The sequence below is a fragment of the Salmo salar genome, chromosome 19 (genome assembly GCF_965601325.2).
Source record: "Salmo salar chromosome 19, fSalSal1, whole genome shotgun sequence".
In the NCBI taxonomy this organism is placed as follows: Eukaryota; Metazoa; Chordata; class Actinopteri; order Salmoniformes; family Salmonidae; genus Salmo; species Salmo salar.
Window position 1 is genome coordinate 54,048,569 of NC_138309.1, and position 20,310 is coordinate 54,068,878.

Sequence of the window (20,310 nt, forward strand, 5' to 3'; positions counted from 1 at the left end):
ACTGACCGCGGTGACAGTGTGGTAAGCCTTCCATATCGACTGTATTTGAAGACATGCATTATGATTGTAATTTTGTTTATATTAACGCCTGACAGACTGTACACAACTTTTCTTGCATGCCAGTTAAATGACCTGTCGAACCTGTCATAAGTTATGAAGAGATTGTCCACATGGACATGGAGCCAAGTGACATCATTATGTTATTCTATTTTCTGAACTACGAGGTTCCTACTACAGGTTGATCATGTGGATGGCCGAAGAAGGAAGATCACATCCTGAAACTCCGAAAACGAAAGAACCTTCTGGCTTGTTTTTTCCCCCATGACAATGGTCCATTTCAGAGAACATTTCCTCATGTAAGAAATGGAACGGTAATATTCTTAATCTTACAATTAAAGGATATTTCTTGCGAATGAATGAGAGACGGAAATGTCCCTTAATTGTTTGGCTAAGTCTATTTTTCTCACGGAGAGATTTCAGCACCACGGATCCATGGACAGCTCCGGACTCTACTCATCGCCCTATGATGACTCAATGTCAGATCACATTCGTGCCTCCCTTACAGAGCTGTACATACGGAAGGCTGTAATAATAATAATACCTCTTGTTAGCCCATACAGTGTATGAATATGCATACATTTTTCTACACATTTTAAGGGAATTCTGGGTTTGCCTATATAATTTGCATATATATTTTAGATAAAAAGGGCTATTCAATATGCGTCTGAAAACATAATTGATTGCTTATAGCAGGATTGGGCCAGAGGCACTACGTTGCGAGCCACATGCAATGAATTGGGATTGTATATCGGTTGACGTCCACGGTAGGGAAAGCGCGCCCACATCTAGACTCTGGTAACAAGTGGTTGCTGCAGCTCGATCTTTCAGCCTCTCCCAAGATGAAAAAGGAGCAGAGAGAGAAAACAGGGATTTTCTAATAAATGGCATGAGACTGATAGAGAACCGACTCCTATAGCCTGTAGATAGTTTCAAATTAATGTTGAACTAAACCACAGAATAAGAAAATAACTGAATTACATACAGTACAGTATTTGTCAAGCATTCCACCAGCGTAGACCAAGTAAAATCCAAGGACACAAAATGTCATATATTTTATGAAAACAATACATATAGGCTAAAATGCTACAGTATATTTTGTAGACAGTTATTATGTACTGTCCTCCAGTAACCATTTTAATTAAAGGGCCGGCTCTAGGCATAAGCAACATAAGCGGATGCTTAGGGGCCTGTCCGCTAGGGGGCCTGAACCCCCAAAAATATGTACATTATTTTTTTTAAACTCAATCAGGGTCTCAACTTACTGTTGAGAGTTAGAATAGTAGAATGCACAAGGTGCAAGTTCGCCATTTGGTCGTGCATCAGCAGTTTTTCTCTTGTTTTGTCAGTCACTGACAGCCACTCAATTTGCCATGTCAGATAACAATTTTTAGATTGGTAAGTTAGTCTAACTAATTATCTAAACTTGTAGTAATCATGGCCGAATACCGACCAGGCGCGCAGGGCACGTGCCCAGGGATCCTGACCTCCATGGTAACAGTTAAAGAAAACTCCAGCTGTCAATCCAGTAGCCTCATTGAGGTTGCAAATTGCCCAGCTGTGAAGTCCCATATGTGCAAACAAACAAATTACATTTCCTTATACATTGTCACGAACTGTCAATATTTCCGACGCAATGAAGCAATAAAACATAGTAATGATCCATTCTCACAGCACATTAAAGCATTGATCGATAAGGGTGCAATTATATTGTCATATGAACAGGAATCATTGCCGCTAACAGTAGCCCATGTTGGGATGCGATGAGACGGTATGAAGCGGAGAAGCTAATGCTGTCATATTGCGATGGCACTGTTCTGCTGGTGGTCCTAGACCAAGTCAAGCCAGTCATTGGAGTGAATTGGGCATGCACGCCCATGCTGTTCTGTAATTCTGGATGGAGTTTGGGTTTGTTTGACTAATATAGGCCATCTTTTCACCAGTTCGACACACATATATAGAGTGGGCAAATCATTAAAAGCGCCTGCTCATCCAGGACATGGACTGACCAGGTGAATCAAAGAGAAATCTATGATCCCTTATTGATGTCACTTGTTAAATCCATTTCAATCAGTGTAGATGACGGGGAGGAGACAGGTTAAAGAAGGGTTCTTAAGCCTTGAGACAATTGAGACATGGATTTTGTACATTTTCCATTCAGAGGGGGGATGTGCAAGACAAAAGATTGAACTGCCTTTGAATGGGGTATGGTAGTAGGTGCCATGTCCCCCGGTTTGTGTCAAGAACTGCAACACTTCTGGATTTTTCAACTCAATATTAGGAAGGTGTTCTTAATGTTTTGTACACTCGGTTTATATGAAATATGGGTAGAATCAAAAGGTATGAGTCAGTGGAGTAAAGTACTTAAGTAAAAAAACTTGAAAGTACTACTGAAGTCGTTTTTTGGGTTATCTGTACTTTCCTTTACTATTTATATTTTTGCCAACTTTTACTTCAGTACATTCCCAAAGAAAATGATGAACTTTTTACTCCATACATTTTCCCTGACATACAAAAGTACTTGTTACATTTTGAACGCTTAGTAGGAGAAGAACATTTTCTAATTCACACACTTATCAAGAGAACACATGGTCATCCCTACTGCCTCTGATCTGGTTGGCTCACTAAACACATGCTTCATTTGTAAATTATGTTTGAGTGTTGGAGCGTGCCCCTGGCTATCGGTAAATAAAAAAACTCGAAAATGTGGCCATCTGCTTTGCTTAATATAAGGAATTTGAAATTATTTATACTTGTACTTTTACTTTGTTACTTAAGTATATTTAAGCAGTTACATTTACTTTTGATATTTAAGTATATTTATAACAAAATACCTTTAGACTTTTACTTAAGTAGTATTTTACTTGGTGACTTTCACTTTTACTTGAGTCATTTTCTATTAAGGTATCTTTACTTTAAATCAAGTATGACAATTGGGTACATTTTCCACCAATGGTAGGAGGTCTATTTTGTGTTGCACATACATGCACTATATGGTAAGCGAAACACTTATTCAAGTTTTCATAAATGGTTAAGAAATATATTCCCAGCACAGTCATAAATCAGCTGTTTGAGCTGAAGTTACTGGATAAAGATCAAATGATGCCTATTCAGACAAAAATAAATCCTTAAAGGGTATAGAATGCTAGCAGACACACTTATGCAGTGTGCCTACTGTATACATGTCACATTTGCTAACATGACAACATCAGATTACTACTACAGGAAGCTCTGTTTTTGTTTACTTCAAACTGAAAATGGAACCTAAAGGTAGACTATCATCTGGCCCATGATTCACATGCAAGTCAATGACCTGGGACCTTGGTATGTATCAACTGTCTCAGAGTAGGAGTGCTGTTCTAGGATCAGGCCCCCCGTCCAGCGCCCTGCCTCGCACTTCTAATCTGAGACACTTGATACATAGGGTTCCTGATACTTCTAACTTCACAAACTACTGTCATGGTGTCCTGCATGACAACTGAAATGATGTAAATGTAATGACATGTTTTACCTGCTTTATTGACACAATAAAGAATAATATAAACTATATCTGGGGTTTTTATCATCATTAATAAATGAGCATTTGGGCTTTGAGTTAATAATCTTTATTAATTTGATTCAATTGCATAAGGCTGTAATGTACAGTACCAGTCAAAAGTTTTGACACCTACTCATTCAAGGGTTTTTCTTTATTTGTACTATTTTCTACATAGTAGAATAATAGTGAAGACATCAAAACTATGAAATAACATATATGGAATCATGCAGTAACCAAGAAAGTGTTAAACAAATCAAAATATATTTTGTATTTGAGATTCTTCAAAGTAGCCACCTTTGCCTTGAGGAGAGCTTTGCACAATCTTGGCATTCTCTCAACCAGCTTCATGAGGTAGTAACTCCAAAAAGTTCTGGGACACTGTAAAGTCCATGGAGAATAAGAGCACCTCCTCCCAGCTGCCCACTGCACTGAGGCTAGGAAACACTGTCACCACCGATAAATCCACGATAAATGAGAATTTCAAAAAGCATTTTTCTACAGCTGGCCATGCTTTCCACCTGGCTACCCCTACCCCGGTCAACAGCCCTGTACCCCCCATAGCAACTTGACAAACCTCCCCCATTTCTCCTTCACCCAAATCCAGATAGCTCATGTTCTGAAAGAGTTGCAAAATCTGGACCCCTACAAATCAGCTGGCCTAGACAATCTGGACCCTCTCTTTCTAAAATGATCAGACGCAATTGTTGCAACCCCTCTTACTAGCCTGTTCAACCTCTCTTTCATATCATCTGAGATCCCCAAAGATTGGTCATACCCCTCTTCAAAGGGGGAGACACGCTAGACCCAAACTTTTACAGACATATATCTATCCTACCCTTCCTTTCCAAGGTCTTCGAAAACCAAGTTAACAAACAGATCACTGACCATTTCGAATCCCACCGTACCTTCTCCGCTATGCAATCTGGTTTCCGAGCGGGTGATGGGTGTACCTCAGCTACGCACAAGGTCCTAAACGATATCAAGGTCCTAAACGACTGTAAATTACCACATTCGTATCAGCAGACTCAACAGACTTGGTTTCTCAAATGACTGCCTCGCCTGGTTCACCAACTACTTCTCAGACAGAGTTCAGTGTGCCTGTTGTCCGGACCTCTGGCAGTCTCTATGGGGGTGCCACAAGGTTCAATTCTCGGGCTGACTCTTTCTCTGTATACATCAATGATGTCGCTCTTGCTGCTGGTGATTCTCTGATCCACCTCTACTCAGACGACACCATTCTGTATACTTCTGGCCCTTCTTTGGACACTGTATTAACTAACCTCCAGACGAGCTTCAATGTCATACAACTCTCCTTCCGTGGCCTCCAACTGCTCTTAAATGCAAGTAAAACTAAATGCATGCTCTTCAACTGATCCCTGCCCGCACCTGACCGCCCGTTCAGCATCACTACTCTGGACGGTTATGACTTAGAATATGTGGACAATTACAAATACCTAGGTGTCTGGTTTGACTGTAAACTCTCCTTCCAGATTCACATTAAGCATCTCCAATCCAAAATTAAATCTAGAATCGGCTTCCTATTTCGCTACAAAGTATCCTTCACCCCTGCTGCCAAACATACCCTCGTAAAACTGACTATCCTACCAATACTTGACTTCGGCGATGTCATTTATAAAATAGCCTCCAACACTCTACTCAGCAAATTGGATGCAGTCTATCACAGTACCATCCATTTTGTCACCAAAGCCCCATATACTACCCACCACTGCGACTTGTATGCTCACATTGGCTGGCCCTCGCTTCATATTCGTTGCCAAACCCACTGGCTCCAGGTCATCTATAAGTCTTTGCTAGGTAAAGCCTCCCCTTATCTCAGCTCATTGGTCACCATAGCAGCACCCACCCGTAGCACTCACTCCAGCAGGTATATTTCACTTGTCACAAAGCCTATTCCTCCTTTCCTTCCAGTTCTCTGCTGCCAATGACTGGAACGAATTGCAAAAATCACTGAAGCTGGAGACTCATATCTCCCTCACTAACTTTAAGCATCAGCTGTCAGAGCAGCTCACAGATCACTGCACCTGTACATAGCCCATCTGTAAATAGCCCATCCAACTACCTCATCCCCAAATGTTTTTTTGTTTTGCTTCTTTGCACCCCAGTATCTCTACTTGCACATTCATCTTCTGCACATATATCACTCCAGTGTTTAATTTCTAAATTGTAATTACTTCGCCACTATGGCCAATTTATTGCCTTACCTCCCTAATCTTACCTCATTTGCACACACTGGATATAGATGTTTTTTCTATTGTGTTATTGACTATACATTTGTTTATTCCATGTGTAACTCTGTTGTTTTTTCAGTCGCACTACTTTGCTTTATCTTGGCCAGGTTGCAGTTGTAAATGAGAACTTGTTCTCAACTGGCCTACCGGGTTAAATAAAGGTGAAATATCTATTTTTTAAATAAATAGTCAGCTGGAATGCATTTCAATTAACAGGTGTGCCTTGTTAAAAGTTCATTTGTGGAATTTCTTTCCTTCTTAATGCATTTGAGCCAATCAGCTGTGTTGTGACAAGGTAGTATTGGTATACAGAAGATAGCCCTATTTGGTAAAATACCAAGTCCATATTATGGCAAGAACAGCTCAAATAAGCAAAGAGAAATGACAGTCCATCATTACTTTAAGACATGAAGGTCAGACAATCCAGAACAATTTCAAGAACTTTGAAAGTTTCCTCAATTGCAGTCACAAAAACTATTAGGCACTATGGTGAAACTGGCCCTAATGAGGACCGCCACAGGAAAGTAAGACACAGAGTTACCTCTGCTGCAGAGCATAAGTTCATTTGAGTTACCCGCCTCAAAAATCTGCAATTAACTGCACCTCAGATTGCAGCCCAAATAAATGCTTCACAGAGTTCAAGAAACAGACACAATCAATCAAATGTATTTATAAAGCCCTTTTTACATCAGCCGATGACACAAAGAGCTTATACAGAAAACCAGCCTAAAACCCCAAACTGCAAGCAATGCAGACGTAGAAACACGGTGGCTAGGAAAAACTCCCTAGAAAGGCAGGAACCTAGGAAGACACCTAGAGAGGAACCAGGTTCTGAGGGGTGGCCAGTCCTCTTCTGGCTGTGCCGGGTTGAGATTATAACAGTACATGGACAAGATATTCAAATATTCATAGACGACCAGTAGGGTCAAATAATAATAATCACAGTGGTTGTAGAGGGTGCAACAGGTCAGCACCTCAGGAGTAAATGTCAGTTGGCATTTCATAGCTGAGCATTCAGAGTTAGAGACAGCAGGTGCGGTAAAAAGAGAGTCGAAAACAGCAGGTCCCGGACAAAGGTAGCACGTCCGGCGAACAGGTCAGGGTTCCATAGCCGCAGGCAGAACAGTTGAAACTGTTCTAAGAAGAAGAGACTTGCTTGGGTCAAGAAACACAATCAATGGACATTAGACCGGTGAAAATCTGTCCTTTGGTCTGATAAATCAAAATGTCAAATTTTTGGTTCCAACCGCCGTGTCTTTGTGAGATGCAGAATAGGTGAACGGATGATCTCTGCATGTGTGGTTCCCACTGCGAAGCATGGAGGAGGTGGTGTGATGGTGTGGGGGTGCTTTGCTGGTGACACTGTCAGTGATTTATTTAGAATTCAAGGCAAACTTAACTAGCATGGCTACCACAACATTCTGCAGCGATATGCCATCCCATCTAGTTTATGCTTAGTGGGACTATCATTTGTTTTTCAACAGGACAAAGATCCAAAACACACCTCCAGGCTGTGTAAGGGCTATTTGACCAAGAAGGAGAGTGGTGGAGTGCTGCATCAGATGACCTGGCCTCAACCCAATTGAGATGGTTTGGGATGAGTTGGAACACAAAGTGAAGGAAAAGCAGCCAACTAGTGCTCAGCATATATGGGGGAACTCCTTCAAGACTGTTGGAAAAGCATTCCAAATGACTACTTCATGAAGCTGGTTGAGAGAATGCTGAGAGTGTGCAAAGCTGTCATCAAGGCAAAGGGTGGCTACTTTGAAGAATCTCAAATATAAAATATAGTTTGATTTGCTTAAAACATTTTTTGGGTTACTACATAATTCCATATGTGTTATTTCATAGTTTTCATGTCTTCACTATTATTCTACAATGTAGAACATAGTAAAAATAAAGAAAAGCCCTTGAATGAGTGGGTGTGTCCCTACTTTTGACTGGTACTGTATATTCTGAATAGCAGAAATGGGTTAAGGGCCACAGTATAGATAAGCTGCATACATTACAAACCACATTTATTTGATATAGTATTGTATTAATGTGTGATAGTTGGTGCCCTATAGACTTGCCTTTTACAGAGGGCCAGATGCTTAAGGAGTTTAATAACTCAATAGCTCATCAAATTCAACTCTAACGGAATATAGGTCGGCACTCTGAGTATGTAAATGAAGAGAAATCTTAAAACAAATCAGATATTCTATCCAGCAAGAAGAAAAACTGAGGAAGTTAATTCCCTCAAGCAGAGTGCCCTGTGAAGTACAGTCAGTGAAGAGAGAATCTGAAACTCAGTCAATCCCCCGGGTACCTTTTTAAAATCTTAGACAAACAGAGGTGTTCTAGTCGAGTTCTGCTTCTTTGTGGTCGGGGAGGTTGGAATTTTAAAAGCTCAAACTTATTCCAGCTATTCCATCATGTTTAGGCAGACTAACAAATAGGTAAGTCGATGCAGCCTTCAGACTAATCGTTTTTTACATAATGTCGGCCAGGGCAATAATAGAGGTAGCTTCATTAATTCAGTTCCTGTAACCTTGCTTACAGAAGGAAATCTTTAAAATGGTAGGTTGAAATACAAACCCTCATTATAATCACTGGATCCGTTTATTGGGAGAACCGTCAGACATTTCATTAGCTATTAGGAAACCGAATTACAAAAGCCTTCCTTTTGAGACACAGCATTCATTAGATATACCAGACACTGCAATGGAAAATAAGAAACACTTCCAGGCTATGTCCGAAATCACAACCTATTCCACATATACAGTGCATTCGGAAAGTTTTCAGACCATTTACTTTTTCCACATTTTGTTACGTTACAGCCTTCTTCTAAAATTGATTAAATAGTTGTTTTTCCTCATCACTCTACACACAATGCCTCATAATGACAAAGCGAAAACAGGTTTTTAGAATGTTTTGCAAATGTATACATTTTTTAAAACAGAGCTACCTTATTTACATAAGTATTCAGACGCTTTGTTGTGAGACTCGAAATTGAGCTCAGATGCATCCTGTTTCCATTGATCATCCTTTAGATGTTTCTACAACATGATTGGAGTCCACCTGTGTGAAATTCAATTGATTGGACACGATTTGGAAAGACACACATCTGTCTATATAAGGTCCCACAGTTGATAGTGCATGTCAGAGTAAAAGCCAAGTCATGAGGTTGAAGGAATTGTCCGTAGAGCTCCGAGACAGGGGAAGAGTACCAAAACATTTCTGCATCATTGAAGGTCCCCAAGAACACAGCGGCCTCCATCATTCTTAAATGGAAGAAGTTTGGAACCACCAAGACTCTTCCTAGAGCTGGCCGCCCGGTCAAACTGAGCAATCGGGGAAGTAGGGCCTTGGTCAGGGACGTGACCAAGAACACGATGGTCACTCTGACAGAGCTCCAGAGTTCCTCTGTGGAGATTGGAGAACCTTCCAGAAGGACAACTATCTCTGCAGCACTCCACCAATCAGACCTTTATGGTAGAGTGACCAGATGGAAGCCACATCTCAGTAAAAGGCAAATGACAGCCGGCTTGGAGTTTTCCAAAAGGCACCTAAAGGACTCAAACCATAAGAAACAAGATTCTCTGGTTTGATGAAACCAAGATTGAACTCTTTGGCCTGAATGCCAAGCGTCACGTCTGAAGGAAACCTGGCACCATCCCTACTGTGGGGATGTTTTCAGTGGCAGGGACTGGGAGACTAGTCAGGATCGAGGGAAAGATGAACGGAGCAAAGTACAGAGAGATCCTTGATGAAAACCTGCTCTAGAGTGTTCAGGACCTCAGACTGGGGTGAAGGTTCACTCTCCAAAAGGACAAGACCCTAAGCACACAGCCAAGACAACGCAGCGTGGCTTCGGGACAAGTGTCTGAATATCCTTGAGTGGCCCAGCCAGAGCCCGGACTTGAACCCAATTGAACATCTCTGGAGAGACCTGAAAATAGCTGTGCAGCGACGCTCCCCATCCAACCTGACAGCGCTTGAGAGGATCTGCAGAGAAGAATGGGACAAACTCCCCAAATACAGGTGTGCCAAGCTTGTAGCGCCATACCCAAGAAGACTCGAGGCTGTAATTGCTGCCAAAGGTGCTTCAACAAAGTACTGAGTAAAGGGTCTGAATACTTATGTAAATGTGATATTTCTGAAAACCTGTTTTTGCTTAGCCATTATGGGGTATTGTGTGTAGATTGATGAGGGGGTAAAACGATTTAATACATTTTACAATAAGGCTGTAACGTAACAAAATGTGGAAAAAGTCAAGGGGTCTGAAGGCACTGTAGTGTTTTACTTTTGACCAGGGCCTATAGGGTGTTTTGGTTAAAAGTAGTGTGCGCTATTTAGTGGACAGTGTACCATGTGGGATACAGACTTCCACATAATATCTCAGAGCATTATTTGATTTGCCAGTGCAGGCTCTGTTCATGATACAGGTCCATCAATTTCTGAGTATGACTGAAGAGAAACAAAAACATCCCCAACATCCAAACTCATTACTGGAAACAGGTCCACAAGTACACAGAGACAGATGCCCATTCAGTTTCCTGTCTCTCTGCCAAATCACTTCGTATTTTGAGAGAATATGAGCAGAACCCTTCCGTTAACAGTTTGTGTTTGACTTCCTGGTCCACAATGGTTCAGATATAGTTTTTCTTTACGGTTCTTTAAATTGAAAATCAACAATGGCAGAGGACCTCTGTAAGTGCCTTAAGGCAATTAGGATTAGCCCACAGTGGATTCATGTCTTTAACCTCTGGTCTTCTGTTTCTGCAATGTATGACCACAGCTAAGCAGGAGCCAATAGGTTATCAGAAGACGTACTAGCTACATGTCAGGGTCCCACCAGGTGACTGGAGTAACAACATGACTGTGAGCATCCCGAGAGCTGTCCGTCACTAGTCCTCACTACCAGCGGCCCCCATGTCCCATGTCACTCAGACCTCTTCTGGTGAGAGCAGAGCAGGGACTGAGTGGTCCTCAGGGCAGGCGCTGGATAACAAAGACAGCTGCTTCCCCTTGTTACCCTGGTCCCCTGGCCTGGCTGGGGTGTCAGAGTCTGTCTGTCTGTCTGCTGCCTACCTACCTACCTGAGGGTCCTTGTGGATAGCAATGTGGATAGAACTGACGACAGAGAGACTGAAGGGTGAGAAAGAGATCGGACAGGTACTCGTTTCACACCTAGCCTGTCACTGCTCAGAGTGGAGGGGCCCGCTGGAGGGGTGCAGTGCGAACCCCTGACAGCACCCCCTCTCCAATTAGCCATGACCGAAGGTGATGTCAGGACCTGAGAGGATAAGTAATGGCGGAATTAGGCAGCACTTTAGGAGCAAGTCTGTCTTGGCAGAGAAAGGCCACTGCATAGATGAGGCTGCCGTTGAACACACCCAGGGCTTGGAATGGGGCCCTGTTCTCTGGAAAACAGGATATTAATCACTAGCCACAGCTACCACTAAGCTAAGTGTGTATCCGACGGGTATTAACAGTCACAGATTTGAAAGATCTTGTTACGCCAGCCCTCTGTGTATCTGACCAGTCGCAAAGGGTGTTATGGAGTTTGTAAAGCCTGTGTTATGACAGCATCGTGTGGGTAATGGGTGAACCGTCCGTTAGGGAGAGAACAGATAGATGACACTGACTGCAGCCTGTGTGGAATGGTCAGCAAACAACATTATTATGATGACCCATCTAATTCTATAATTGCATGCCACTCGCCCCGTAGTCTAAAGGCCTCCATGTACAATCATCTGTAAGTAGAGGAGACAACAGCACACTTGACAAATAGCCTTTGTACAAGTGTTGAGGGATGCCTTAGTGTATTTCTAACCAGAGAGTGTAAAGCATTTAGAGGTGCAACTACAAATTGTCCAAGGACTTCAGTGGATGTATACACAAGCCATACAGTATAGGAAGCTGTTTGTCTCTGGCCTCAACGCTGTTTTAGGATCACAAACGATGCTCCCCTTCCCACACTCCCTGACCCCTTTAAAGTCAGATAGTGTGCGTCTCTCTCTCTCTCTCTCTCTCTCTCTCATTGAGTGCTTCACAAGACAGCGTAGCAGAGAGAGGGTTAAAGAAAGGGGATGTGAGAAGAGAGGAGCAACAGAGGAACTTTAAAAGGCAGAGTTAGAGCCAAAATGGTGCGGATGGTTGTCCAGTGGAACAGTGGGCTTCCAATGCCAATGCTCTCATGTAGAATGCCTTAAGGAGTGAGGGGATGCAGGAAATTAAGGTTCCATTAGGATCCCGTCGTAAGAGAAAATGAAACCCCGGAAGCATCCAGGGAGCTGAAGAGAGAAGGCTTGGATCTTCCAACCCATTGGATTGTTTGCTTTGAGGCTAACAAATACATGCATGGCAAATATAAATCTAAAATGTAATTTAACTGCAGCACCAAACAAATATCTTCCAACAATGAGCTAGTTGATACTCAAACTCAACAAGTATAAATAAAGGGGGAATGAATAAAGTGTGTTTTGAATTAGCAGTAAAGTGACTAAAAGTCGGCTTCTTTACACAGTAAAACTGCCACAGTGGATAAAGGAGCTTTAGTCAACAATGTAAATGTAAGAAATCTAAAATGTAATTTAACTGCAGCACCAAACAAATATCTTCCAACAATGAGTAGATTAGAGTAAGAGCATATTACAGACTCAAAGAGGGAATAGAAAAACATGCCAAAGGCCACCTGAGATATCTCAGAATTGCTCTTTGTTCATATTTGGCAACATGTTTCTCTCTCCCTCGCTTCAAATAACGCATCCCTTCATTTACTTTCCAAGCATGCCATTGCTGTGCTCTTTGCATGCCTCATGGCCATTGCTTTTAAAACATATTTATACCTCATTGGCTTGATGTGAGTGATGCCTGACCTCTCTCCCTTTTCCCCTTCTCTGTCCCTTTGTCTTCCTCTCGCTCTTTCCCTCTGTGCCTGCTGTCTGGGTACACAAATGAGTTCCATCATCTCAACAGCCATTAACCTTGCCATCTGATGTGTGCATTGAGAAAATGTTAAACCAAACAGGAATTAAATATCACAAATTAGGGGATATTACATTTTTCACTCCCAAGTCACTTTTGACAAATTGTAAAACAAGGCAAAGATGAATAATAAATCATGTCATGGCATGGTCATTCAGTAAGGAGAATATGGATGTTCCTGCTGTAGCTGTTATTATCATAGTTAGTCTGTGTCACATAAATAATGCATAGTATGGTGGCCTACTGGGCTAGAATGCATGTGGTGTGGTGGCAAGATTTCCCCAAGCCTTCAGAAAATTATTTGAAAACATAATTAGTCTGTGCCCAATAAATGCTTTAATGGTGTTAAAGGCCCAGTGCTGTCAAAAACATGATATTCCTGTGTTTTATATTTCCACACTATGACGTTGGAATAATACTGTGAAAAAGTGAACACTGTGATAATCCACCTGAAATTTAAGTTTGTTTGGCTGAGTTTTTATTTAAAACAATCACAGTAAGGTACTTAATTGTTACCAAGAAATGATTTGATATTGCGATAAAAATGTCTGCATTGAACCTTTAAGAATGAACAAATATTCAGGAGAGAGGACCAGACTTGAATGAAACACTTTTTTTAACTAGTTGCCTTGAACACAGCTACCTAGCAACTCAACAAGCACCAGCTGCTACTAATTGCCAATCAGCCTCCACAACTGTTTGCAACATATTAACTAGATGCCTTGAACACAGCTCCTCAACAAGCATCAGCTGCTTCTCACAGCTAACAGCCCACACCTGTCCTCGCTGTTTCATCGCCACTGCCACCCTACTTAAACCTGACCAAATTAACATTCCTCCTCTGTGTTCTGCAGTGCATGTTGCGTTGCACAGCGCTGTGTGTTACGAGCATTAACAAGTGGAGCGTCCCCCTCTCTCCACTGGGATTCTCTACCTCTAACCCTATTACAGGGGCTGAGTCACTGGCTTACTGGTGTTCTTCCATGCCGTCCCTAGGAGGGGTGCATCACTTGAGTGGGTTGAGTCACTGACGTGGTCTTCCTGTCTGGGTTGGCGCCCCCCCTTCGGTTGTGCCGTGGCGGCGATCTTTGTGGGCTATACTCGGCCTTGTCTCAGGATGGTAAGTTGGTGGTTGGAGGTATCCCTCCAGTGGTGTGGGGGCTGTGCTTTGGCAAAGTGGGTGGGGTTATATCCTGCCTGTTTGGCCCTGTCTGGGGGTTTCATCGGATGGGGCCACAGTGTCTCCTGACCCCTCCTGTCTCGGCCTCCAGTATTTATGCTGCAGTAGTTTGTGTCGGGGGGCTAGGGTCAGTCTGTTACATCTGGAGTATTTCTCTTGTCTTATCCGGTGTCCTGTGAATTTAAATATGCTCTCTCTAATTCTCTTTCTCTCTCTCGGATGACCTGAGCCCTAGGACCATGCCTCTGGACTACCTGACCTGATGACTCCTAGCTGTCCCTAGTCCACCTGGTCGTGCTGCTGCTCCAGTTTAAACTGTTCTGCCTGCGGCTATGGATCCCTGACCTGTTCACCGGACATGCTACCTGTCCCAGACCTGCTGTCCCAGACCTGCTGGAACCCTGACCTGTTCACCGGACGTGCTACCTGTCCCAGACCTGCTGTTTTCAACTCTCTAGAGACAGCAGGAGCGGTAGAGATGCACTCAAAGATCGGCTATGAAAAAGCCAACTGACACTTACTCTTGAGTTTCTGATTTGTTGCACCCTCGACAACTACTATTATTATTTGACCATGCTGGTCATTTATGAACATTTGAACATCTTGGCCATGTGCTGTTATAATCTCCACCCGGCACAGCCAGAAGAGGACTGGCCACCCCTCATAGCCTGGTTTCTTCCTAGGTTTTGGCCTTTCTAGGGAGTTTTTCCTAGCCACCATGCTTCTACACCTGCATTGCTTGCTGTTTGGGGTTTTAGGCTGGGTTTCTGTACAGCACTTTGAGATATTAGCTGATGTAAGAAGGGATATATAAATTTGATTTGTACGGTATTGCTCAGGTTCTTCCACGGCTCCCCAAGGGAGGATCACCACAGTAGCCTGACTACCGCAGCCTGACGATGAAGTCTACCTGAGACTCCAATTCAAACTCTACAGAGTCCAGCCCCTGGATCCTTCATCCAGTCCATTCCCTTCCTGAATCCTCATTCTCACATCCATTCCCTAAAAAAAATATTTTAAAACCATTTTGATGTCTGGTCCTTATAATTCTGACTAGCATTGTAGGATCAGAGTGCTTACTGTAGTATCTGCAGGGGCCATAACAATGCAAGATTTGAAAACCTATAGAAACCAAATGAGGAAGCCAGAGTCACCCTGATTTCATGGTTGTGACATGCTGAGTGGTGATCTGTTCCCACCGCATCACAAGAGGCCTATACCACCCAATCATTAAACACAACGTTCCCTTGGCAATATCATTATGCACACTGTTAGATAAGGAATACACATTCCAATCTGACTGTGTACATCCCAAATGGCACCCTATTCCTATATAGTGCACTTGTTTTGACCAGGGCTCTGGTCAAATGTAGTGCACTATATAGGGAATAGGGTCCCATTTGGGACTTAACTCTGGCTGGAAGCCTTGGGAGGACCCGTGCATGAAGCATATCTGATCTATGAGGAATGAAACAACTCTTTGTTTCCAGTCTAGAAATACATGTTAAGTTGGTCTGTGACAAATACCATTCTTGACATACAAATTCTGTCATCTGTATCTCAGCTATATAACTCATCTCCTCAAAGTGAAAAAATTATAATCCATGTTATTGCTGCAGCTTCGTTTTAAATTCTAAAACTTGGCATCTCGGCTGTGATAACTATTTTATATGCTTTGCATTTGGTTGCGATAGCATAAAAGGGGCATATGAAATACGACTGTCTCTCTATCCCTCCATTGCCATCCCTGTAGTGATGAGATGCTCATCTCTTTCTTTCATCTTCAGACAGAAAAAGACAGCCTGGAATCTGACTCAGAGCATGTGCAATGTATAGGCTACACATGCCTAGCTACCCAAGATAGCAGTGTGCATCACAGCCTTCATAGGAGTGCAAAGTACATCTGTCAAAACATGAAACATAAAAACTGCTTTAGGCTTTCGACTTAAATCTCGTTCTTAGATTGCTACTAACATGGACCTAAACACCATTCTAAAAGAAGTGGCTCGACTTTATCAGATGGAGTAGCTTGTACAATAGCTGTTAAAAAGGTGCTAACAAGCAACCAGCCCTGTGAACGGTGAATATGTACAATATTCCTTCTCGTCAATATTTCAAGCCCTCAAGCCCAAAATGTATGATTCATCTCCATTAGGGAACAGTTGGTTGGAGATGATCATTTGTGTCTCTCTCCGTTGCGTTGTGGTGAAGTCAAGTATTTTTCTCCCTTCATTATGTGCTCACTAGTCCTGGCAGAGCCAGTCGCACAGCAAAATGCACCAATGGCTTTGGCACTTCTCTTTGTCAGTTGTTATCAATCTTATAGAGGAAATCCCTATTATGTTGCATGCACAATTTGAGCATGAAATATAGAGTAACACAATATTCCAACCGATTCAGTCAGCAGCCATGTGCAATGGGGCAACAGATGTTGCTTTGGGCTATGTATTGATATAATATACTGTAGTAGGCCTCCAATGATGACGGCACAGCCCTTTGACACTTTAGTCAAGGTATTGAAGTCAAAACATGGCACACCAGCAGAGGTGGTGATATGTTTCCATGAGAAGGCGGCCATATTGTTGGCCCTGCCTCTGTTAAGTCTGTTAATAGCAGGGTGAACAGGCTGGCAGAAACCCTTCTGACTAAGCCAGCTGGAGACTACACCTCCATGAATACAACCTGAATACAACCACTAGCTCTGTGGTTGGCATAGCAGACAGTGTTATGGGTGCTGTGATACTTGTGCCCTCACACAAAGTCACAGACACACACACACACACACACACACACACACACACACACACACACACACACACACACACACACACACACACACACACACACACACACACACACACACACACACACACACACACACACACACACACACACACACACTCCAAAGAGAGAACATGATGGAGTAGACAGGGGCTAAAGGGTAAAATGTCTCTTTAGAGATTGGGGGAATTACTGTACCATTTCCTCTCTTTTCTCCTCCCCGCAGCTGTAATGCATTCCGCAGGTAAAGTGGGAATCAGCCTATGAAATTACAACGACTTGCAGGCAGCACCGCTATTGATAACAGAGTGGTTACTTATCTAATTGATCTTATCCTACTACCATCCCTAGCAGCTTTTCTACAATTCCCTCCCTTCCCACACCTCTATCTATCCCTCCCTCCCTCTTTCTCAATCTCTCCCTCTTTTCAGCTCCACTCTGTCACTCTCTTATTAAGCCTGTCACTATGAAATGCAACTATTTTCTACCGTACTGCCCATTTTTACAAATGCAGTTTGTATCGTAAACGGTGTTGTAACAGCATTTCAGGGTACAGCACAGGCCAGTATGACTCAACTAAAGATATTATGACTACCCAAAATGCACACAATTTGTGCTTGATGCCTGCTCACCTTTCAAACAGAAGTTTGACAATAGGACCCTAGCAGAAAAGTAGCTGTTCAATGGGAATCACTAGGTCAGTGTTGCATAAATTTCCAGCAAACATTTCAGTAGACATATGGTGAGTTTAGTTTGACTGCATTTTGATTTGACACAGAATACTACACGGATCTGCCACTAGCAGGAGCACAAGCCTGAACGCTGCTAAATAACGTTTCGCTTGATGATCCACTATTGACAGTAACGTTGAGTGATATTCGAACAGTGACATTATCTTTGCTGTAGGCACTGTGTGTGACAAAGGAACATGCGGACTGATGAAACATGAGTAACTTTGCATGTACCAGATAAAAGAGAGAAAGGGAGAGTGGAGGGAGAAAAAGAGACAGAAAGAGAGAAATTCATACTGAGAGTACTCAAACCCTACCATGTTCTTGCACTCTTAGAAAAAAAGGGTTCCAAACGTGTTCTTCAGCTGTCCCCATAAAACCCTTGTTATGGGGACAGGTAGAGACCTTTTGGGTTCCAGGTAGAACCCTCTGTGTAAAGGGTTCTACATGGAACTCAACGGGGTTCTACTTGGGGTAAAAAAGGGTTCTTCAAAATGTTCTCCTATGGGGACAGCCAAAGAACCCTTTTAGGTTCTAGATATCTCCTTTTTTTCTAAGAGTGTGGGTTGTTCCTTCCTTTCATCCCAGCGTGTTGCTTTTGCTTCACGTTCACCACAGATTATGATGATGACAAAGATGTGCCTCTGCAGCCAAAAGGCTCTATGTTCTCTCCGGTGACATGCCATTTCTGGAACAAGAAAGCCAAGAGGTTTGTTTGTGTGTCCTTTCAAATTGCTGCTAGGTCATTGAGTGTATATTGATGCATGTTCAATTTAGACACTCACCTGTTCTTTATATACATCTAAATACACACATGCAATTGTATGGGAACATTGCACTCTTGAGTGCCCCTAATGCAGGCATGGAGTGACTTGGCTACTTTAGCCAGAGCAGTCTGATTTAAAATGAGTCCAAAGACTCCTTCAAGCTCATTTCATAATCAGAGAGTGATAAGGTCTGAGTCAGAACACACTCTGCATGCTCCCTGCATCAGGAACAGGTTGCAGGAGGGTCAGTCGTGGAGGGCTGAGCGGTTATGCCCTGCAGCATTTGTTTGTTTGTTTTTTAAAGAGATAATTTAGGATTTCGTGATTTGGGGTAATTTCCAACTTACCCAGAGTCAGACGGACTCATGAATACCATATTAATGTATCTGTAAGCAGTTTGAAGGAAGTTGAAGGTAGCATATCGTTAACTTAGTGCAATTGCTGAAAGTCAATTAATATGTAGTAGCCAGCTCCTCTCAAAAGCAGGGAAATAGATCGAACTACAAAGCTGTGTGGCTAACACTTTGTACACTAAGTAGTCTTTACAAGTATATATATTCAATGATAATATTTTATATAGTTGTTTTTAAACGCATTTCTTTTTGGAGAAAAATACATCTCTGAACTACACGTTTCATTCATCCCTTGTGACAGTGGGCGCAAAGATAGGGTGTTGGCCAGCTGAGACAGCAAGACAGTGGCAGTTTTGAATGAGTTCACTAGATATCAAGTAAACAAAGTGTGGGAAGGGTACATCAACAAAAAATCAAATCAAATAATCAAATAAAATGTTATTGGTCACATATACATGTTTAGCAGATGTTAATGCAAGTGTAGCGAAATGCTTGTGCTTCTAGTTCCAACAGTGCAGTAATATCTAACAAGTAATCTAACAATTTCACAACAACTACCTTATGCACACAAGTGTAAAGGGATGAATAAAAATGTGTACATATAAATATATGGATGAGCGATGGCCGTGCGGCATAGGCAAGATGCAGTAGATGGAATAGAGTACAGTATATACATATGAGATGAGTAATGTAGGGTATGTAAACATTATATAAAGTGGCATAGTTTAAAGTGACTAGTGATACATTTATTACATCCAATTATTAATTATTAAAGTGGCTAGAGATTTAAGTCAGTATGTTGGCAGCAGCCACTCAATGTTAGTGATGGCTGTTTAACAGTCCGATGGTCTTGAGAGAGAAACTGTTTTCCATTCTCTCGGTCCCAGCTTTGATGCACCTGTACTGACCTCACCTTCTGGATGATAGCGGGGTGAACAGGCAGAGGCTTGGGTGGTTGTTGTCCTTGATCTTTTTGGCCTTCCTGTGACATCGGGTGGTGTAGGTGTCCTGGAGGGCAGGTAGTTTGCCCCCGGCGATGTGTTGTGCAAACCTCACTACCCTCTGGAGAGCCTTACGGTTGTGGGAGGAGCAGTTGCCGTACCAGGCGGTGATACAGCCCGACAGGATGCTCTCAATTGTGCATCTGTAAAAGTTTGTGAGTGTTTTCGGTGACAAGCCAAATTTCTTCAGCCTCCTGAGGCTGTCTGTGTGGGTGGACCATTTCAGTTTGTCCGTGATCTGACTGCCAACAGACTGCCATTGCTCGTCCAAAGCAATATTTGTACCTTGTAACCGTGAGTATAGATTGTTGACACTGCTGGAAGTATTTTCAAGCTATTAGCTAGCTTACATTAGCAAGTAGTTTTATTTTATTAGGATCTCTTTTAGTCCTCATTTGGACTAATCTTCCAAGAGTCCACGTACAGTAGCTAGCTAAGTGTAGTGAGACTTGTGTTACATCTACGGACTACTATAGCTTGTCCAATATGGTTAGTGTGTGTGCTGTTTGCAAAAACAAACCAAGGACTTAACTGCCAAACATGTTTTATCAAGCTAGCTAGCTAATGTTAGCTAACCAAGATAGCGATGAACTTCATTTTTTTCCTCACTGATTGGACATTACATACAGTCTGTTGTGTCAGTTGCTTGACATAGGATTGATTTCTATTTACATTTGACAT